Below are 22985 nucleotides of genomic sequence, written 5' to 3'. Positions count from 1 at the left end.
TTCCCCAGGCTCTGCGGGACGAGGTGGGCGCTCTTCCAAGCTGGAAGCGTTTCTGCCCGTGCCGGTGCACGCCTGTTGTGCAGGAAACGCAGGTCTGGAGAGGGAGCGTCTTTTCCGCTGTGCAACGCAATAAATGGATTAAACGGTTTCGTAGCAGTTGAACTCTGCTGACTTACCCTGGCTGAGGAGCTGGTGCTAGAGCAGGTCTTCCTTTTGTGCTGGCTGATGGTATGATTTGCTTGATGAGTTTTGCTCAGAATATGACACCTTGGAGCAGGAGGGAGTAATTTTGAGCTAGTTCGTGGTCACTGCAATGGGAGAGCTAGCCTTGAAATGAGTTATGGCAGAGAAGAGCTGAAAAATAGCGTTTTCCAGATGATAGGAAGCAACGCTGCTCTGAAACTCAGGTTTGGGGCTGTCTCTCACATAAGCAAAGTTTCTGACGAGCAGGAACGTCCTCGGCTGCACAGTGTTCCTAGAGACCCCGCAGGATGTCCTTCCCTGCCTTGGCAGAAGTCCGTCAAACCTCAGCCAGCCTTAACCGCGCAGCATTTTGTAATGAAACTCTTTAATACAAAACTGCGACCGTCTCCGGAGCACGCTGTGGGGCTAAGGGCAGTGCGCATCTTCGCGTTTCACAGGAGCCCACCCGGCAGGATACACCAGGAATCCTCAAAGCTGCGGTGTTCCCAGTCCCTCTCCCTGCTTCTGATGTGAGAGAGACGCGCGAGCGCTTTTCCCTTACGCTTCCTCCTGCGACGCAAACGTTTCGCAGCGGGAGCCGTGGGTTGTGCTGCCAGGGGTTGTGTGCTTGGTTCCTCCAAGATTGCTGGTCCTCAACCCCGGCGATGAAGGACTGCTGGAGCAGATTCCTCCAACTCCTTCTTGGGGGAATTAACCCAGGATCCCGGGCTGAACGCGGGATCACGGAGGCTTCATGCCCTGGGCGCAGCGGAAGGGAAACAGCTTGCCTTCCTGCACGCAGCTTGTTTGAACGTGACGTACAGATGGTGAAGATATGTCTTGTTTCCTTCGGCAAGAGCTTGCATCCAACTCCCGACTCCATCTAGGCTCCGATACTGCGCCGAGCGGCATGGCGGAAATCTTTCGGCAAACAGCTGAATATCGTAACCTCGTTTGGTAAGCGAGAAAAATAGGCTTCCCAGAAGGTGCCTTTCACTTTAATTATTAAATAACTAGGAAAACAGTCTTCTGTGTAGCTGAGCTGGCAGCTTCTGAAGAGATGCACGCGAAGCCAACGCGACCAGCTAGCTGTCGGGTTTCCAGCCTGTTTGCCGCTCCTCCGCAGCACCCCAGTGCAAGCCTGGGAGCTCTGCTCTGTGCAGGGGGTGGCGGGAACCGCTGCCGAGCGCCTCGCTCGTCCTTGGGCGGGCAAAACATGGTCCCGAACCCCCAGCGTGGGGATCTGCTGCCCGCCGTCAGGAGCTGGGGCTTCCTGCTGTCCAGGAGACCGCTGCAGGCACAAGTCACTTCAACTCAGATAGAGTTCCTGGAAAATGAACAAAAGACTCCCTCCCGCGTCCTGCGGTGTGTCAGGAGCCGGCAGGAGCGGAGCGGTCTGCAGGCAGAGGAGGCCAGAGCTGGGACGTTGAAGGCACAAGCTGTCGCCTTGGCAGGAGCCGGTACGTCCCCGGGAGCTGGCTTTGGGCTGGAAGGGGACCCAGTGGTGACAGACCAGATGAGGGTGCTAGCAAGCCACAGGACGCCCGAGCCTCCTGCCAAATCCCAAATAGCTTTAGTGGGGTGAGTTCTACTCTTTATTCCGCTTCTTCCCCGTTCCAAGTTGGAAGCGTGCAGGAGCTGGATCCAAACCCTGTGCCGTCTCTCCGGCTCGGTGGCACTGTAGCCGCAGGGGTGTTCTTGCTGAGCTCGGGGTGTTCACACTTACTGGGGTGGCAAATTATGCCCATGCCTCCAGGGGAGGGTGTCTCATCCTCCCAACCAGCACCTTGTGCAGTACAGTATCCCCTCTGTCCTGAAAAGGCTTCAGATTTTAATCCCAAAATAGACATTTCAACAAAATTCCTTTTTTTTTTTTTTTTTTTTTTTTAAAAACCTCTTAAAGATGCTGTTTTCATTTCAGGCAGAGGGATCTCATTTTGAAACCTCAAGAGCTGCCGTGAAATGGGTTTGTCATCGGCCAGGGAGCTCCAGTGCCTACGTGCCTTTCAGCAACCGTGACGAATTCTCATCCCAGCCTGGCACGCGAGTTATGCAGTGCCGCTCGTGGGTACTGGGAAGTTTGCTGAAATCCTCAGTTAGCAGCGTGGGCTGGGTTAGTAACTCCGTGATGACTCCGCGGTGGTTTTAGTGCTCAGGCTTGTGACTCCCGAATCAGACAGCAGTGTCTAGCAAATAACGGACACTCCCACCAAGGCTCGGTTTGTTTTTTCTCATCTTGCTGTGCACAAGTACTTTTTATTTCTGTATTTCTTTATTTCTCCTCACGCCCTGTCTCATATTGGATTTTGCTTCCATTCCCGTGCACATAAAGACCAGTACCAAACCAGCCAAACCTCCAGTCTTCTCCAGTGGTGGTCCCAGCCCCAGACATTAAGGCTAGCTGAGCAAATCGTAAGCATTTTTCCTCTCCACAATCATCTTTCAATTCTTTCGGTGGGTTCCAGTAAGCTTAACGCACCCGTTTTCCACTGGCCTGACCTCCAGACCCCCTTTCTATGCCAAGCGAGGAGCAGGAGCAAGCTGGTGTCAGCAGCTGGAGCAGGCGTTTGCTGCAGGGCTGGGGCAGGCGGGCAGCGCCGCGCCTCCCAAACCCAACACCCTACCTCCTCCTGCCAAGCAGCTGACCAGCCAAAATGTTGCGCCTGAGCCAAACGGCTTGTATTCATGCAGGCTTCCAGCTTTGGAAACTATAAAAATCTCACAGAGAATGAAAGGATCAGAAACCGACAGCTGCTGGAATTTATATGCTCGTTGATACGCTCGGCTTCCCAGCGTATTTGCTCCCAGCAGAGACCAAAGCAGCCTGATGGTCCAGCTCCCCGGTACACAACTAGGGAATTCGGGGTGACCGAAGGCAGCCGATCCTTTCCCCCCTGCCCTTCCCTGGCTGCAGGGGATGACCAGGCAGTCTCCAGGCCACGTGGCTTGTGCGTTTACTGCAGGAGGCCACGGGCTCAAATGAACACATACGGAGTTAGGTGGCACTTTTTGGAGCAGGCATCGCTCCTGAAGCGCTCGTCTTTGCGGGGGGTGCATTTACCTACCGCTGAGCTGTTCAGCATCCCCCGGCTCCGGGAGCAGCACAGCCTGTTCAGAGGTGTGTGACCGCTAGAAAATGCTTGTCATGCTGGGAGTTGACATAATGCTGCCGACTGAATGAAGCAGCATCAGTTGGTGAAAGGATAAAAGAAATAGAAGGGAATTGGAGAGGGGTTAAGTTCTCTCTCTTTTTTTTTTTTTGGGTTTTTTTTTGGTTTTTAAGGGGGAAGAATTATTTCGGCATTTTAATAGTTATTGACAGTCAGCCTGGGAGAAAAGCAACATCTTAGCAATAGGCTATAAGTTATTCTACCCAACAGGACGCTCTCCCCTGCTGTCTCCCTTTCTTCACCTTTGCAGAGCAGCAAGCTATTCCGACTCCTAGCCCTGCTGTTTTATCACCGTGCGCGCGGCTGATGCGAGCAAGGACGCCGCAATTTCATCAGCCAGCTGAAGCCTGCGCGGAGCAGCGGCTGGCCATCATTCAGGGACAGAGCGTGATGCTCCTTGTCTTGGGCGTCGAGGCAGACGCTCCTCCGCCAGCGTTGCTGTAGGCTTTTCAACCCAAAACGCGAGGTAGGTAATCACCTTTTAGACAGGACTCAGAGATCTGAAGCTGGGATCCACAATCTTGTTTGAATGACTGTCAGCCTGTATCGCATCAAGACAGATCAGAAAGCATCAGGCTGGCTTACGAGGGCAGCACCCCCCCCCTTGGCATAATCCACCCCCCCAGCCGCGCATCTGAATGCGAAGAGGAAATGTTATTTCTATGGTGACGCATCCCTGAGAGCACCTAATCTGGATTTATTGAGGTCGTAAAACTGACTTAGCACTGTGGTACCTAGACCGTAGGATAAATAGAAGTCTTCTATTTATAATGCTGCCAATCTGGCAGTGCTCAGAAGCACTAAAAATAAAACTTTTTGCAAAGCAAGTCAAATTAATGGGTGCTCTTTTTGCATTGTCTGTGAACCAGCCCCTGATCCTGTGGCACACTGCGCGCTGTCGGCGTTTGGCAGAAATTCTACGCAGCGTTACTGAAAGGCCACCTTTTTCGGAGGGCTGGGCAGCAGCATCCCCGCAGCAGTGGCTCCTCTTTTCCCTTTCGGGTTGTCTGACCGTGTGCCTAGATGTGGCCCCTCTACAAGTCTGGGGCAGGACTTATTAGCCCTGAGAATTAAACCAGACAAGCAAAGCCCAGCAAAAAGGGAGTTTGCCGTGCTGGAGCTGCCTGGTGCCCCTGCGTGGGGCTGGATGGGTTCAAGCTAGCACACCCTCCTCTCCTGCTAAGCTCGCGCGCGCTTGCGGCCGGAGTACTTTGCTGTTCCAGCTGCTGTTCTCCTCTCTCCTCTCTGCGGGGTCCAGCCTCGTCGGAGCCGAGCAACCCGGGTCTCGTCAGGCTCCTGCAGTCCACCGCGTAACGATGAAGGGCTGGGTGCCCTACGAGAGTGCACCAGGATTAACTTGTAGAGTGATCTGTTGAAGCTGCAGATAAACCCACCATGGATCTTCTTTCCCAGGACTGAAGTGAACCCCACCGTCCAACTATATTGAGTCTGATACCGAACATGTATTTTTTTCTATAAAAACTCATTATTCTTTTAACTGACCCGTGTAAAATCTGTATTTCTAGCGGACACAGCTCTCCCCCACTAGCCTGCCTGGCACAGCAGAAGGGTCCGAGACCTTCCCCGCTTGGGTTGTAATGCTGAATAGCCTCCCAGCTTCCTTCTCTTTGATAGGAAAGCAGAGACCTGGATTTTATCGTTAACACTGTTGCAGACAAGATCATCAAGGCAGATACCTGCTGTTGTGATTTAACGCCAGCCAGGCTTCCCTTGTAACGTTTTCTGGTTTTGCATTTACTTTCAAAGCAGATCGGGCTCTCCTTTCCTGCGGTTTCCAGCTACCGAGGTCGATGAGCATCGCCCTGTTGGCTCTGGCTGCTCTTCACGTGGCTCTGCTGGGGAGGCGGTAAGGGGGGGCAGGTGCCAAAGCTGGTCCTCCACCAGCGCTGCTCTCAACACGCCTGGCTTCACAACGCCACCTAAACGAGAAGAGCAGCTTCTCATTGACCAGCTGCTAACCAGGGCTGCCAGGAACCCTGCGGTCACTTTGATGTCCTCCCGGCACACACTTGAGAGCGGCGTTCAGCCCGCGCCGGGTCGGGCTGGCGAGGCTGCGTGGGAACGTCCCCATCACGCTGGGATGGGGGTGGGGGGGCTCTGCAGGGTCCTGGCACACAGGGTGAGCCCTGAGCACCAAAACCTCCCATCTAGCACCAACTTGTCTTTAAAGGAGTGTTTCTGGCTCCGAGAAGGGACGTTTTCTCACGTCGTTCTTTCTTTCCACAGGAAGCCTTTATGGCAGAGCTGGCACCGTTCGAGTTGGGGTGTGAGCATCAGGCGTGGAAGCAACAGGCGCTGATGTCCCCCTGAACTCATGATCAGGTCTGTTGGCTTTTTGTTTGGCTTTTTCTACCTGTGACTTCACTCACTTTGCAGAGAGTAGATGCCAAACAGACACAGGGGAAAAAAATAATTCCCGAGCCCCCTGTCCCAAGTGGTACGCAACAAGGGTGATGGGGGCTGAGAGGGATGAGAAGCAGCTGGCCCCAAATGCTGCTTCTGGGGGAGGCTGAGGGCTCGGAGGGTGCCAGCAGCAACACATCTATCTACCTGATGGCCCTGTGGAAGGTCCCACAAAGCTAGGCTGCCCTAAATCCGAGGACTAGCAGGTTAAAAAGGAGCCGCAGCCCTGTAAAATGTTCCTAAGCTTTCTGCCGATCGTCGCTGCCCACCCGCGACACCGGGCAGCGACCTTCTACCCTCGCCTCAAGCCCTCAGCCTGGCCCGTTTGCAATGAGGGCCCGAGCCCTGGGTCGCCCCGAGCAGCGCTTCAGCACACGCGTGAGACGTTTCACTGGCAGAGCTGCCCGAGTCGCCTTGCCCAGCGCCCGTGTCTTCGCGCCTTAGAGCGATCAGAAAACGGGCATCGCGGAACTCGCGAGCCGCACGCGCAAAGGGGATTCAAAGAGTTTTTGTAGGGTGCTGTGGCCAGATTTGTTTGGTTTTGCACGTAGGATCCTCGGGGACACCAGATGAGCCTAAATGTTGATGGGGTTAACGCAGACAGGGGTAAGATCAGTAAAAGCCGAAGTGGGATGAGGGCAGCGCTCTCTGGGGCTGCAGCTTCCCGGGAATTCGAGCTCAGGGAGCGGGGCAGCCCTGGCCAGGCAGGCAGGTGACAGCTTGGTGGCAGTGGCACAGTTGGGCAGTCCTGGAGAAGAAAGCCAGAAGGCCGAGTCATTCCAGCACAGCGAGTGCAGTTAAGCGCTGCCATATGGCTGCTTCTGCAGAGGAAGAAGCGCACGGGGAGTGAGCCATCCCCACCGCTTGTCCTTTAAAATGAGATTTCCAATTCTTCTCCTGCAAGTACTGGAAAAACAGAGTCCTGGGAAAATGAGCCGTAGGGAACGCAGGAATTCCCCACAGATATTATCCAGTCTTTTGCTCTGCCCCAACTTCATCTGGGGGGAGGCTGGTGGCAGAAGGGCAAGGCATTTCTGATGGTGGAGAACCTGAGGTGGATCAGAGAAGGAGAAAAAAGCCGTATCAAGGACGGGGGGTAAAACCCTGCCATGCCAGATGCAGAGGGGAGAAGAAGAGGTGGCTGCTGCTGGCCAGTGTTTTGACCTGTTAGAAAATATCGCAACCGGTCAAAATAGAATTGAACAGGTTTTTTCCTGCAAGGTTTTTGTTACAAGTCAGGAGGAGAGTAGGCAAATATTTTCCAGCAAGGGCAGGAAACAAAATAGTAGGATTTTCTGCTTCATTTAATAAATCCATTGCTTTTGTCCCCAGTGTCGCCGTTAGTTAGCCTGTCTTAACCCTTGCACCTCCTCTAACCTCGCTGGCATGGGGTTAGTGATGCAGGCGGAAACCTGACTTGGTGACAAAAGTTTGCTCGAGTCCATCTCTCTCTGCAGATGGAGAACAAAAGGCAGCCCGCACAGGGACTGAGCGAAAATAGGAGCCCAGAGAGCAAGAGGTTGGGCAAAGAGCAGCTTTCGTAAGTGATTGATCCTCCGAGACCGTTTCTTAGCAGAGAGGAGGAGAGCGTTTGGGGAAAGCTCTTCTGGAGGAAGAGCATCCTTTGCTGCAGTGGGCTCGGAAGAAAGGATGGGAGATGTATCAGAGAGACAGCCGGTGGGTGGGAGGAGGGAAGATGCAGAGCTTCGCAGCAGGGCGGCAAGTAACGCGCATGTTTGCAGGCTGGGAATTTTTGGGGCTGAATGATGAAATTTGCATATTTGTAGCAACCGAGATTTCACTGGCAGAGGAAGATTTCTTCTCCCCCATACCAGGCCTCTTCCAGAACCAAACCCCAGCACTGCTAACAGTCCATAGCAATAGCTCATTGTTTGTTTTTTTTCTTAAAAACCTCAGCTCTGAAATCGTATAATTTCAGGACAATATCTGCTTTAGTCTTTTCGGAAGGGTCTTTTTCAAAAAGGTCTGTGACCAACCCTGCTGGTCAAGAAGGAAGCTTTAAAACCATGAAAGACTAGAAGACAGAAGGCAAGAAACAACTGTGAACAATTAAAAAAACCCTCCAACAAGCCACCCATCTTTTGGGGACACTCACGATGCTTGAATGCACGTGGCTGGCAGGATCGCAACTCCAAACCGCAGCTGCTAGAGCTGCTGAAAGAAACATCACCATCTCCATCACCGCACACGAGCTGCGATAGTTAAACCTCGCCTCTGGTCCCCTGCCCTCTTCTCACTCCAAAACCCGCCATTCCTGGTGCCTATAGAAATCGCCTTGTTTAACGTGAGCACGGGCTTTGACAGCCCCTTTGCTGGGGACAGCCCTGACGGGGTGGGGACAGCCACCAGCAGCTCCTAGAGAGCTCTCACCGCAGCCCCTTCCCCTGCACCGGCATGATTCAGTGGGCTTGGGGATCTCGTAGATCCCTTGCCTCACGGAGGAATTTCTTAATTACCCACCTGATAAAAGCCCTGCTAATATCTTTTTCTCCCTCTGGGCTTTGCGTTTCTCCTGGCTTGCTGGCAGCGTGTCGTGGCAGCACATCACCCCTTAGTTCCTCGTGCCCACCCTGCTCCGTGGCTCGGGCTCTGGGTTGCGCACAGGGCTCACGCAAATGCCCGTCTCTCCCGCTTCCCATCTCGAACAGTCACTCAGCAAATGCACCTTGCTGCTTGTGGTCCCTTCAAGCAGACTCTGGTGCCAGGGCTTTCTTTTCCCGCTGGAGGTTCAGCTGACAGCCTTTCCTAGCCTGGCCAGGGTCTCGGCGCTGGCACCGCCATCTCCCAGCATCTCCGCTGTCCCCTGCCGGGTGCCTTTGCGCTGCTTCAGCTCCCAAGGCAGGATTAGTCCCCGCGCAGGTTTTCCCATGCAACCATCTCCGCATCAAGCTCTCCTGCAGCATCGCTTTGCATCACGCTCGCATGCAGTTTCCAAAACATGTAGCTCCTCCGCAACCAAGTCTGTCTTTTCCCTCTGGTAGAAACATTTCTGGACACCTCTGAGGTGGAGCATCCCTTCGTGCAGCATAGGCCGGCAAGCAGGAGCACGTTTCGTGACGGAGCTGCGGGACGGGAAATGGGGAAGCACGGCCTCTCACCGACTGCAGCCCGGCAGATAACGGGGGCCCCGACTGAGAATGACAAGAGCGATGATTGATGTGTAGGCGAAGGCTGTGCAAGATCCCAGCTTCAGGCCCAGAAGAAAGACTTTTAAGAAATAACTTACCAGATACTATGATGGATGGGAAAAAACCCACAACAATAACCTAGCAAGCTTCAAACCAATATTTGTGCTGCTAATTGTTTTTAAATTCCCACAGCCTAACGAACACGTACGCTTCCTTTGCCCCGCGCTCGGCTGAGAATCACTTTCTCACACGCGGGTTGAACACAAACAGCCTAGCTCGCCCGTGCGCCCATCCATGCAAGCTCCAACACGGCGCTGGCTGCCTGCTGCTGCTGGGCACGACCGGCTCTGCCTGCCCCCCCCCAGCCCACGTCCGACCGCATCGGGCTGTCTCTGACACCCAGCGTTGCTCCCGACCCCGGTGGCTGTTTGCTTGTCTGCTGACACGCTTAGCCCGGGCTGGGAATGTGCTAGGGTATGGTTTCCCTTCTGCCTTCCCGCTCGTGCTGCAGGTAGGGCATTGTTCGGCCCCGTCTGGATGTGATTTTTATCGTGGGTTATTTCCACTGGAAATATGTCCTCTTCTCTTTAACCCGGCGCCCGGCCCCTGCAGCTGCTGCTGCAGATCGGTAATGCCTTGGGCTTGCTGCCGATGTTTCTCACACACCGTTGACCACTTGAGCTGATTTCTCCTTATCCTAAGTGGCCCCAGTCTCTTCATGGCCAGGTTTGGGTTTTGGTTGCTTTTTTTTTTTTTGGCATCTTTTCCATGGTTTGCTGGCTCTTTACTCAAGCTGAGCTGGTGCAGAGGCTCTCTCTGAAACCATACCCTGCGTACACGGACCTGCCCAAGGACTCGGTGGCTTTCTGTGCTGCTGTCTGAGTCATTAGTGGCTACGATCATTATAGGGCAGCACTTGAACTTCAGGAGAGGCCTAACTGGATCTAAATTTGTGGGATTAGGTAGGTTTCTTCCTCTTTTAAATGGTCGTTAATGGCGTTTGGTTAAAGCGGTGGGAGAGCTGCAATGAGTGGTTTGGTAGCCAGAGCTGGAGCTATCACGATGTCTGTGTGTTTGTGTCCTTCTCTGCTATGGGTTGACCACCTCTGGTAGGACTCTTGGCAGACCCCAGCAAGTGTAAAGGGTGCTCTTGGTAAATTGTCTGTCTGCTGGTATATGGTGGAAAAAAGAACAGATGATGGAAGATAGCTGCGAGTTTCCTGGAAGCGTGTGTAACCTGCATTCGTTGGCTTGGTCACTTCAGGCTGGGGTGAAGCACAGAGCTGTTGAGCCAAGCCAGAGACCGGACTGCTCTAGCGAAGGCAGAAGGACTTACCTTCAGGTTTAGCAGAGTAATTTGACAGGTGTCTGGGGCTGTTTCTTTGCCTTCACGCCCTGGCTCTTCTCTTTTGCACTAAGCAAAGAGAAGGGAGGAGGAAGGGGTGTCAAACCAGCCCGGCGTGCAGGGACGGAGCGGCTCAGCCCTGCCGGTGGCATGCAGTGAAGGTGAGGGCTTCTCCCCAGAGTCAAGTCTCTGTCGTGGGGGCGGCAGGGAGGGTCTCGGCTTGGTCGTGCCCCATCAGATCCCTGAGAACTCTGCACGTAAAAGCGGCGTCAGGTTCTGGGATGATGGTCCCAGAGGGACTGCAGTGACCGTCCAAGCAACACCTAGGGGAGTCTTTCCTTGCAAGGGGAGAGTAGGACACGGAGCCCCAGCTCTTGCCTGCACAGGGTTGGGGGTTCAGTACATCTCTGAGCTCCCTGACTCACCGGAGCATGCGTTTCATGGAGCCAAGTCCTCCGGTAAAGTGTTTTCCCGTGCCCTTTCTGTCCTTTGCTTAGGGAGAGCTTTGCCGCCATCTCTGTCATGCAAAGACAACGGAGCGAGTTTTGTCTTTCAGGGGGAAGATTGGGTTGCAGTCATCCCAAACACAGCCCTTTCTCCCCAAAACGGCTGGCGAGGTGGAGGGCCTCACCCTGAGAGCGCTCCCTCCGGGTGGGAACAGATGATGCCAAGCCCAAGGCTGGGCAGACAATTTTGCTCGGTGTTGTAACAAGGGCACGCCGGTGCCTGTGCTTTGCAGGCATGTTGTTCATAGTCACAACCTTCAAAAAATCGCTGCTCTGCCCCAGCTGCTCTTTGCTGGTACGAGCCATTTGAAATCCTCGTTGCCTTTCTCTATAGCCGCTAGCCACGCATCTTCTACGAACTGGATCCTCTCCACGGCACGGACCCAGCAAAACCTCCTTGAGGACTCAAGCACTGGAAGCCCATGGCAATGGTTTCATTTTCTATCCTGCTGGGTAGGGAGTAGCAGGGTCTGCTCCTCAAAACCCCCTCCCGGACCACTTCAGGTCTCCCCAGGTGACTGGGAGGGTTCCACCTGGCGTTGCGTGCGTGCTGCTCTCGTCCGGCAGGTAGGACGTGAAAACTGAGGCGGAGGTGGGGACAGGGAGCAAGTGACTCCTCCAGGTCGCCATCCAAGCAGCAGCTCAGATGAGTCCCTTCCCAGTAGATGACAAGCTGGACTTGGGAGCTCTCCCTTCTCTGCCAGTGGCCGGGCATCCAAAAGCACGCTTGAGTGGCTGTCTTGTGAGTAACTCTGTAATGAGCTGTGCAATCACGAGAATAGATCTCACAGATAATCTTCTTCCATGGCGGAAATATTCCACTTATTTTTATCCTTGTTTCCTGTCTGTTAGCCAGTTAATTATCCTTCAGAGAACTTTCTCTAAGTCTCTTTTGGGAAGGAAACTTGGCAAATGCTGCCTGAATGTCCTTGTCCATTTAAATGAGAACAGAGGATTCAATTTTAGTACCTTCTGGAGAAAAAAATCTTCTTTTTTTTTTTTTTTTTTTTTTTTTTTTTTTGGTGAGTCTGTGTGGCTGTTTTTTCCCCTGACTGTGACAAGCTGCCAGTGACAGAGTTTTCCTCTCTGGATCTTCTCTGCCGCCATGTACGTGCAAGCAGCCGTCTCTGCAGAGGGAGCGTGAAGAGGCCGGCACTCGCGCTCCGGCGTGTCCATGCGTTAAACGGATGGACACCTGAGCTTGCTCCAAAGCTGCTCGTCCCACGCTGGGGCCATCGTGCTGCGTTGCATCCCTCCGTTCTCCCGATCCTCAGCCCCTTTAATGCACGTCCTTGAGGAAGCATTTAAAAATGCAAACCATTTTCATTGCTATAGCAACGGCTTTTCTGGAAATGGGGAAAAAACCGCACATCCCCGGGAGGTCAGAGCCGCTTTGTGAGATGCTGCGGGTTTGCGGTGGGTGCCGGTAGCAGGAGCGCAGGTTGCAGCAGCCTGGCCCAGGTTCCTCGCTGCTGCGGGGCTGCGTGGGAGTCCCGCTGCCAGGTCTCAGTGTGCCCCGAGGGGAACAGCTCGGCCTTAACTTGCAGGTACCTCTGGTATCCACCAGCCCTCCGGCTCCCGCAAGCCCAGGCTATGGTTTTACATGAGCCCAAGTTGCAACCAGAGGAACTCTCCAGATGAGCGAACATGACTTTGGAGTTTCCCAACAGGCTCAGAACGAGTGCAGGGCTGCCATGTGAAAACATGGAGCACGGTGGCCGCATCCTCCCCGTTGTCACCTGTCCCTTTGCCATGGCCTTGCAGGGACCGGGTCCCACAGTCCCCAGTTCTCCGCTTGCAGACTGACCCTATTAACTCAGACGGTGGGAGTCACGCAGTACTTCCCGTGCCAGGCTTGGGAAGGGACACAGCACATCTCTTGTTTAGCATTCCCATCGTGGCAGGGGAACCTGTCCAACCTCCTGAAGCTGTGGAGTCAAGTGGGAACACAGGAAAGCGCCGGCAGCAAACCCACTGCAACCCTCACCTGCTTCCAAAACCACAGCTGGCAGATGGTAGAGATCAGCCAGATTAATCCCAAGCAGTCTTGTGGGTACTGCTTTCATGCAAATATATAGGGAAAGTCGGGTTATCCTTTTAGCTTGCTGGCACCGCAGTGGAAGAGGGTGCTTCCAGAGCAGGGCCACTCACTGCGTTCCCCAGCAGGCACGGTCCAGAGCTGCCGGACTTGCTGCCATGTCTTCCCTGAGTTCACACGTGTGCTGCGAGAGCACGCGTATGACTGGGGGCCAGGCCTTTGGCAGCCAAAGACGCCAAGCCTGTAGATTTCCTTCCACGCTGGAGCTGCGTGCTAGAAGGGATCGAGGAGGGAGTGCGTGTTTCAACACTTACAAGAGTCCATGCCAGATGAGACGGCTGCTTTGTAATCGGTAACCCCTGCAGTCGCTGTGTCCTGAACTCCAATGACCTCTTTGGATCGAGTCCCAGGGAAAAGCTGCCGAGGCTGGCAATGCACTGCTGGAATTGCCCTCCCGGACCTTACTGCTACCTGTACAAAATGCACTGATGGGTAGAGGAAAACCTCCTGGTCTGGGCATTGCTTTACTGCTTGAATGATCTCTGTTCATCTTTGAAACCCTGGTGCAAAGCAGAGGAAGTTGCTTTGTCTCTGAGGCACCTCAAATGTTGACTTTGGGGGTTCTGTCCTCCATCCTGACTCTTCTGTATCACTTCCTGAGAAGACATGGTCTTTTCCTAGTGCAGGTTGGTGGAACTTCCCATAAAGCTAAGAAGGACATCAACCCTTGACTTCTAATTGATTTGGCTTCTGACTCTCCTGTGGTTTCACTAGACATTTAATGCACCAGAGTTTGCCTGGGGCAACTCCTTCCCTGTCTCCAGAAATTATTTCCAGTATTGTCTGACACCGAGGCACAGTTAGGCAGAGCTTGGAAGCCAACCAAATTATTGCACCTTCACAGGTTACTGGGTGTAACTGAACCACAGCAGTAGGATGTGCATGTGCTGTTAGTCTGTGGGCTGTGTGACGCAGAAAGTGCTCTTGGTCCTTCATCTGCATTGCCTTAGCACAGCAATCATATATGTGCCAGAAAGCTCATGCAAAGTGGTGCATGCATTTTTAAAGGGTCATCATCTCTCTTTGGCCTCCAATATGCTGAGTTAGCATCTCTCCATCTAGCAGGAGTTCCTGCTGAGAGCTGTGAGTGATCAGTAAAGAGCAGTAAGTGATGCCTGAGGAAGGACCCAGCAGTGACCCTTCTGAGATACCCAAATGCGGTTGGGGTGACAGTGGTGTGACAGCATCCTTCTCCTGTGATGCAGTCCTGGGAAATTATCTCTTAGCAAGAATGCAGAGGCCTTGCATTTGCTTGCTCTTGTGCGAAACCTCCAGTCCCGCAATGCCCAGTCATGCTTCTCTCCCTCCCCCCTTTCCAAGGGATGTCTGCAGTGACCCCGTGTGCTCACACGGTTGGGAAGGACCCAGCAAGTCTAGCAGCTCTGTGCTGTCGGTGGGAGGATGGTGTGAACTCTGAAGCTGAACACCTTGCTTAGCCGTGTTGTGCACTGTGTGGCTGCCTGTGGGCTTTACTCTATGTACTCGGGTTAAATATGCCTCTATCAGATGTCACTATTGCAGTCTTGGGGAGTTTGGGCTGGAGAATTCTGGTTCTGTGGGAATCCGTGGTGCAGTTGACTTCCAAGTGGTCAAGATCCTGTTTCTTCGTTCCCTGAAACACTTCTTGACACTCCTGTCCATGCATGACAGGACTAGTTTTTCTGGAAACGGTAATCCAGGTTATCGCTCATCACTGATACCGCTAGCCTGAGCCAGATTTGGTTTAGTTTTCACTTGAGATTTTTAGCTGAGATTTGGACTTGTTCTAATTTGGACTAAGTGACACTCGCTCTGCCAGAGATGTTCTTCACACAAGAATGCGTCACTGGGCATTCGTGCCAAAGCAATGGGACCCATTAATTTCCTTTCCATTTATAGACCCAGCTGCATGTTCATCTTTTACAAGCAAAGAGCTCATTAACGTAGAATTTTCTTCCTCAAATGTAGAAGCATCGCTGACTCCTACCCATCCATCTACGCAGAGGTCCTTCCACCCACCTCCACAAGTCTAAGCCATGGACAGATGTCCCCTTTGAGACCTAGCCCCTTGTGTCTAGCTCCGCTGACCTACTGGCAGGACTCCTTAGATGGAAGGACCAATTTTAGACAAGGTAAGCTAGGACAATGTTTTGAGCTCGTGCGAACAGCTCAGCCGAACATCTCAGTGCTATTGCAAGATTAAACAGATGAAGCCAAAGTAACTTATCCCCTTTTACTGATAAGTGATTTTTTTTTTTTTTCCTTTCTAATGAAGTGAGCAAGTCTGAGCATTACTATGGAAATTTCAAGTAGGTGGAAGACAGGATGAAAGAGAGAGAGTCAACAGGATGTGTTCAGAAGTGAACAGCACTGCTCGGGGATTCATTTTGGAGCCTCTCTTCATTAATATCTTTCTTAATGAGCTGGGCACACATGGAGGAGTGTATGGATCACTTCTGCAGATGAGACAGTTGAGAGCATTGCCAACATGGAAGTGGATCTGAATGTCACACAGGAAGGATGGAGCGACCTTGGGGACTGTTAGAAGCAGCAGCGTGAGATATTGCAACTCAGGTAGTGTGTTTGGGTCTATTAATAAAACTTCTCCCGTTTGCTAGATTCTCATCCACGTGAATTACCAGAGGAAGAGGAAGTGGGGTAGTAACTAATTGCAGGATGACTATAGGCAGAGGCGGATGTTGCTGGTGCAATCCGAAGAGATGTATTTAGCAGAGAGGCAAGTTTTGCTGCCTCCGTACGAGGCTTTGATTAGACGTTGTCCGGCATGCTGCTCATACCTCAGGAAGAGCATACTGCCAGCAGAAGTGGTGTGGAGGAGCAGGCCTGCCCTACGAGGGGATGCTGAACAGTGGGATTGTGGAAGTAGACAACTGAATGTGGGTACAGTTCTGCCCCTCATCTGCCCCCCCCCCCCCCCCCCCCCCCATGCAAAGGTCCCTGTGCCACAGGGCAGGTCAACACGGGCTGGGTACGGAGCAGGCATGGGCTGGGAACTCAGGAATCTCTTTCCCATCCTCCTAGTGAGGATATTAATGTTGCCATGAAAGTGCTGTGCCTGTGTGCAGCTCTTCCCACCCAGAAAAATTACTGTCTCGCTGTAAAGGCATGCCTAAGGCAGGCTGAAGACTGGCAAGAAAGAGAAGATTGCATCCTGATGGTTTCACTTTACCAGTGTGACATCTATGCCTGCATGCATGCACTTGTCTGCGTGCACGTCCATCTCCTCTAACAATCTGAGCTGGCTCCATTTCCAGCCTCTCCAAACCTGTAAACTCGCTGCCAGCTGCCTTCCCAGCCTGCCACACAGGAGCACCATTAAGGCTATCTCAGCAAGGCAACGATCCTACGTGGCTTTTGTGGAGTACTTGTAACCCTGGAGTAATTAACTTGTGTAACTTAATGTGAATGCTCCCAGTGCCAGACGTAAGCGCTTTTGTGGTCTGATGTCCTACCATCGCTGCACCGGTTGAGTTGCTCTCCGTAGGAGGTTTAGGCTTGGGGCTGCTCAGCGGCAGCGCTCTTTGCCTTTGGGAGGGAGCGGATAGGAACAGGGTAAGAAGCGCGCTCTCAGCAGGCTGCCCGCTCGGGAACGGTGTACTTGCAGCTTCGCGAGTCCCTCTGCCCCGTGGGATCTCCTGAACCCAGCCCGGGACGTGCCCTGGCATAGGGCTCGCTCTGGATGCCAAGCTCTGAGCGCAGAAGACTCTGTAGCGAAGGAACGAGCTCTTTGGAGCTAGCAGAACATACAGAGCACACCTTGGCTTCCCAGGGAGGCTGATCTGCCCTGGAACAAGACATCCTAACGGGCATTACTCCTTGGCACATCCTCAGAGCTCTTTGTGTTTAGCCCCCATACCTCACCTGCAGCAACCAAGGTTAACACTGGCAAGGAAAGGCATCCTTGATGTATTTGTGAAACCCCTATGAGCATCCACCAGCTAATGAACCTATAAAGAAAGGGTTTTCCCGGTCAAACTAAACCAACCCTTGCTGAGGGCCCACAAAGCAGAATCGTGGTTCCTGTTGGTTCTGAGTGGTTGGAGGCAGGATCCATTTTTTGCAACATGCAGGCACCAGATATTGTACTCAATTCAAAGGCGGTAACGTAAATCTCTTTTATCCACCGGGGTTGTTAACATAATCAAATATTAATTTACAGCACACGTTGGCAAATATAGGCTTGATGTAAAGTAACTCATCCCCGGTGTGTACTGTTTAATGCGATTATTCTTCAGAGTAATTAAGCCTCCTTTGCCCAAACTGAACTGAGGTGTCAGGAATGCACCAAGGAGGCATTTATTTGGTTTGGGTGGATGATGGATGGTGGGAGCATCGCAATCTCAAGTGAGGTGTCTTGGAGCAGTGACCCTGGCTGGCTGCGTGGTGACTGTGCCCGGGCAGTGCTGGGGGGAGCACCTCTCCCAAACCCGGGCTGTCCTGCGCCCCTCAGCTCCCACTCAGAAAGCAGGATGTAGCTGGATCTACGTGGCCAACGAACGCGTCCAAGTAGGGTAGACCATTTAATGGTGAAATCCTGGTGGCCTGCATGAAGCCAAATGAGAGTTTTTCACTCCTACGGCTCTGGGAGGGTTAGGGAGAGGAGAGGCACTGTATGTCAGAGCAGGCTGTTGCTCTGTTGCAGATTTTAGGAAGAGGTTTACTAGCAGCTTCTTCTGGAAGGAAGTGGGTGATCACTGTCCTTTGAGATATGTGGCTAAATGGTGCACTGCTCTAAGCCACATGCTGATGGCTCTGCTCCTCTCTTGAGGGAGGGTGTGGAAAACAGTGGTGTAATCTGCCCCGGATGGATAGAGTGCTCGTACAGTCAACAGGTCACGAGTTTTTATGAGATCTTATCTTTATTCCTTCAGGTCCCGGCATCCAGAGACATAGGAGTAGAAAGAAACCTCCCGATACTGGAAGTGTCTGGATTCTGTGCTGGGGATGACACAGTTGTACAGATGTGGTCAGACTGCGCCCCAGGGCACAGGCATTAGGTGAAAGCTGCATTTCCTAAGGTCGTCTTTGAGTGTGCTTGCTCTTAAGTCCATCTCCCAGATGTGGGCACCTTTCTCCTTGCCATGGGATCTTGGGGAGATAACATCACAGCTTCTTCTCTGCACAACTGTGTCCTCAAGTTCAGGCTCTCACACCCTACAAGCTGCCATCAGTGGCTTCTGTAGGCAGTTTTGGGATGAACATGTGGGCCCTTGCTCCCCTCCAGCTGCCTGTGCTGGCATGAGTGGTGCTTTCCTTCAGCAGCTCACTCTGGGTCACCTTACATCCTGGTTTCACCTGTGATAGAGTTAATTTTCTTTCTAGTATATGGTATAGTGCTGTATTTTGGATTTAGTATGAGAATAATAATGATAACACACTGATGTTTTTAGTTGTTGCTGGGTAGTTGCAGTGTCTACACTAAGTCAAGGACTTTTCAGCTTCTCACGCCCTGCCAGATGCAGAAGAAGCTGGGAGAGCACAGCCAGGACAGCTGGCCGCGACTGGCCAAAGAGACATTCCATACCATACACCGTCATGCTCCGGATATAACCGGGGAGGCTAGCCGGGAGGTGGGATCGCTGCTTGGAAACAGACTGGGCATCAGGTTGGAATTTTTTCCTTCTGCATGTGGTAAGCAATTGCATTTGTGCATCAAATTATTATTATTATTATTATTTTTGTTGTTGTTGTTATCTTCCTTTCTTATCCTATTAAACTGTCTTTATCTGAACCCACAAGTTTTTTCCCTTCTCGTTCCCATCCCCTTTGACGGGGAGGAGTGAGTGAGCGGCTGCGTGGTGCTCGGTTACCAGCTGGGGTTCAGAAACGCGATGGGGTTTATTGTAAAGCGACCTCACCCTGCAGAGAAGCTGACCGGTGTCCCCGTGCATCCCTGGCTGAGCCGGGTGAGTGTTTTGTGGCTTCCCTGTGCTCAGGAGTTTTGCTGGTGTTCTCCAGTTTCCGTGCCAAAGATGACCTCTTGGCCTGGAGAAGGGAAGGCTCTGGGGAGACCTTATTGCAGCCTTCCAGTCCCTAAAGGGGCTACAGGAGAGATGGAGGGGGACTGGTTATCAGGGAGTGTAGTGACAGGACAAGGGGGAATGGGTTTAAACTAAAAGAGGGGAGATGGAGATGGGATGGGAGGCAGAAATCCTTCCCTGTGAGGGTGGTGAGGCCCTGGCACAGGTTGCCCAGAGAAGCTGTGGCTGCCCCTGGCTCCCTGGCAGTGTTCAAGGCCAGGTTGGATGGGGCTTTGGGCAACCTGGGCTAGTGGAAGGTGTCCCTGCCCAGGGCAGGGGGTGGCACTGAGGTCCCTTCCGACCCAAACCAGTCTGGGATTCTGTGAATAAAGCTGCTGTTTCTAGACAGGCGCCTGTTCCCCGCCACGACCCAGGCTGGCTCTGCCCTTCTCCTGCGCCACATCGACGCCACTTCTCTCCCATTTCCCCGCCGAAGGGGAGGTGGCACAGCGGCGATGGATGCACAGAAGCAGGCTTGTGACTGTGACACATCTCCCGTGAGTCAGCAGCGATCCTCTCGGGTTTCAGATGGGCTGAGTTGATGAGCCCGTGCCTCTACTTATTTGTGGGGGAGGCAGGAAAGGAAGGCAGAGCCAGGTGAATGGGCAGGCTGAAGCTGACCGCGCTCCCAGGGAGGGGAGGTTTAGGTTTGCAGGGAGATTTTAGACATGGGCAGAGGGTGCTGAGGGGAGCTGGGAGCCAGTCGGCGTCAGTGGGAGAGCGAGGATTAGGGGGGGGGGCCCGATCCTGCACTGAGCGCTGGCTGCCGGCTGTACGTCCTCTGCACAGTGGTGACTAATGCATTGCAAGGACCCAGCAAGAGTCCTGCCCACAGCGTCCGCTCCTCCGTGGCCTCCCAGGCTTGTGGGCACAACAAAGCACGGAGGGGTAAGCGATGCCCTCAGTGTCCCAGGGACTTGGTAGTTACATTTGCAGTCTTGGTTTCCTGGTGAAGGTGCTGGACAGTATCTCTGCATGAGGTTCCTCAGCAGGATCAATGCCATAGGTATTTCTGAGACCTATGGCTTGTTTCTGGCTTCCCACAGCACAAAAATACTCTGGCGGGCAGTCCTCTCTGGTGACACTATCCCAAGTCAAACGGTTGTGGCAGGCGCTGGAGCAGGTGAGCAGAGCTGCAAGTGGAGTATGGACAGAGCCAAAGAGTCCCTGCAGATGTGTGCTCTGATGCACCCAAGGAGCTCTGCGGTGCTCTGGGAGGGCCATTGCTTGCACCCTGTGTGTCATTCCTGCCAGGTGAAGGTGGTTCGTTGGTGCCTTTCCAGATAAAGGTAACAGATCCATGCTGAGCTACGGGGTGGAATATTTGGTGAGCTTAGTGGGGATGGGTGGAGGGTGAATCATCTGTGTATTTCCTCTGGTGTCCATGCCGCTTCTCTCCTGGAGCTTTCAGCACTGACTGATGAACTGTACTGAATCTCCTTTTGTCATCATTTCCTTTAGTGGAATCTCCGACTGTTTCAAGCCACTTCAACCTTAGTTGAGCTTTTGAGGGCGATGGAGGAAAGGATGCAGTAGCAGATTTCAAGTCGACTTGTATTGTCCCACACCTTAGTCATGCTCATGCCTCTCACCCAAGAGCGTGCCTGTAGGAAACCAAGCCTCCAAAGAGGAGCATGCAGGGCTTGTGCCGTGTGGGATGGGAGAGAAGCGTCTCTCCCGCGTGGTGATGTGAGGTTGCAGGACTGTAATAGATACTGAGACTGATCTCTGTGAACAAGGCTGACTCCAACCTCGGATGACTGCTGAAAATGCAGTACCCGAGACACAAGAACTTGGCCAACACCATGCTCACATCTTGTCTGTTGTAAGATAGTCATCCTGCAACCCCTGCTGAGCTGCAAAGCAGGAAAAGCCTGTGCCAGGCTCTTACAGCTCTCCGTTGCACTAGCCCTTGGGCTTGCTGTGTCCAGGTTTTGGCTTCCAGTGCAGCTTGGACTTTCTCCTCAGCAGACCTTATGTCTCTGCCTTGAGTTTATCCAGCTGTTATCAACATGTGCTTCCTTCGTGACTCATGCCCTGTTCCCTAACCACATCCCCTTCTCTCTTGTTGCCCCTACCCACCACAACTGAGTCACTTGGCCTCCTGTCACAAGCCGGGAGCCTCTTCCTTCAGTCATGCATGTAGACATTTCTAGCTTAGTCTGACGTAAGCTCCTCCTGACATCCTTTTTTGAAGTAGGCTACCAAGTAGGAGCTTGCTGGCTATTAACGGGCTGGTCCTGACCTGCCCGCGTTCAGCGCGCGCTGCCTAGACCAGATATACCCAGACTCTTTTGCCTCCTGTGCATGCAGAGGGAATGCTTTAGTGCAACGTTGGCCTCTCTACCGCTCCCCGGTTCCCCAGTGGGACCAGTCCAGCCCTAAGTGGTAAGAGGAGGTTACTCAACAGCCGTGGGCAGCACTCCCCAGTCTTGGCTGGCTTGGCAGAAGTAAGACATGGCTCATGGAGGCGGGAGCTGAGATAATTTGGTGCTCAAAAGCCTTTCTCATGTTCTGACCCTCCAGTAGCCCATGGGAAGTTGACCTTACGGTTTTATCCCAGGCCCTGGTAGCTGAAGAGCAGCTCAGGCTAATCGCCACCAAGCCCGATCTTTTACAAGCTTCACTTCCCGAGTGTCATGTTTACGCACGGTATGAAATGCAGCCACCGCTGTCTCGCTTTGAAGGTCTGCCACACAGCCAGGAGGGTTCGGCTCTGTGGTAGACACATCTGACCAAGCTTGTCTTCAAGCTGGGTGTATGTTGGTAGCTATTTCCCTTAATGCTTCCTGTCTATGGTCAGTGGCTCCATCAATCATGGTAAGCTTTTCCTAGATGTTTTCTTTGTCAACAGACAAACATACAAGGTTTATTTACCGTCTTCTCTTTATGCCAGAGCTTGTTCGATTCTGACTTAAAGTAACCAATTCAAGAGCATTTTCAGATTCGAATCGCCAATTCAAGAGCATTTTCAGCTGCTCACGGAGGGCATTTTAGCGCGAGGGGAAGGTTGAAAAATCAAGGTGCCTGTTTCCTTGTGCCCGCTGATGAGAGAGCTGCCGCTGGGCACCTTGATTTAGGGCTGTCTCTGTCCCTCTCCACCCCATTAGATGAGATGTCGATGTAATGTTTCATCTTCCCAGTATCTTTGTGAAGCAATGCGGCATAACTTCCCAGGGTGGGATGGCTACACTCAGGATAAAAACATAAACGTGTCTGTAAAGGCATGTTGTATAAGACAGGGAGAATTTTTACACGCGTGTGACAGCCCTTGATTTGGGGTAGGACGTACGGGCAAAAACTAACCCCTTCCTTGGAGGAGCGTGGTGTGGGTGCAATCCTGGGCTGGGAAAAGACGGATCAAACCCTGGGCTATCTGCTTTAGTCATCCTGAGCGAGCAGACACCGTCACTGCCTACCCTGAGGTCAGCCACGGGGGAGAGGGAAGATGGATATCTGGGTGGCCATGCTACTGAAGACTAAAATGTAATCATATCCCCACCCCCCCCACCCCCCCAAAATCTTTCAGACACACTTGGAAACCTTTGGATTTTTCTTGTAAAAACAGGATTATTGGTTCTCCTGCTGGCACCTGATGAGGTGGGCTGGCTGCTTTGTCCCCTCCCTTGAGGGGGTATGAAGCTTCCTGCAGGAAGGTCAGAGAGCTGGACCCCCATCGCTCACCCACCCACCCACCCTCCCCAGTGGCCCATCTTGTCCCTCTGTGCTGGGAGCACTGGTTAGGAGCAGTGACTGTAGGCACAGGACCCAGATGAACGCTTTGTCCTGTTCCTGATTTATGCCAGAAGAAAATCCTCCTGTTGTAAACACCTTTCCACTGGGAAAGCCAGGCTAATTACCGTGTCGCTGCCTGATTTACTTGGTTCTGACACGCTCCCTTCACTGCCTCCATTTTTCTCCTGCAGCATTCACATTTTGCTAGTCCATCTGTAGCTGCAACTTTTCCCCTCTCCCTCCTAATCCTCCTTTGATCTCTCATTTTATCTTTTCGGTTTCCCCTGCTGCATCTCACAGGCTTGTGAGTTCCCTTCCTGGCAGGCATCCCTGCCAGCCTGCGGGTCTGGCTGCT

General features: G+C 52.9%; 1 long non-coding RNA gene across 3 annotated transcripts in view; it reads left to right on the top strand.

The window, feature by feature from the left end:
• LOC142602305 (uncharacterized) overlaps window positions 1–22985 on the top strand; it is a 119238-nt gene that overhangs the window by 77901 nt on the left and 18352 nt on the right. The window contains exons 3-10 of one of the 3 annotated variants that reach the window (XR_012835968.1): window positions 2109–2247; window positions 3604–4773; window positions 5601–5696; window positions 7235–7317; window positions 14823–14986; window positions 15130–15428; window positions 17747–18781; window positions 19241–19392. This is a non-coding gene — a long non-coding RNA (uncharacterized LOC142602305). Of the gene's footprint in view, window positions 1–2108; window positions 2252–3146; window positions 4774–5600; window positions 5697–7234; window positions 7318–14822; window positions 14987–15129; window positions 15429–17746; window positions 18782–19240; window positions 19393–22985 lie in introns of all 3 variants that reach the window. The other 2 variants (XR_012835966.1, XR_012835967.1) reach the window with 2 other exon arrangements.

Source organism: Balearica regulorum, chromosome 6 (genome assembly GCF_011004875.1).
Source record: "Balearica regulorum gibbericeps isolate bBalReg1 chromosome 6, bBalReg1.pri, whole genome shotgun sequence".
Lineage (NCBI taxonomy): Eukaryota > Metazoa > Chordata > Aves > Gruiformes > Gruidae > Balearica > Balearica regulorum.
The sequence above is the reverse complement of the archived record's forward strand: the minus strand, read 5'-3'. Positions and strand labels throughout refer to the sequence as shown.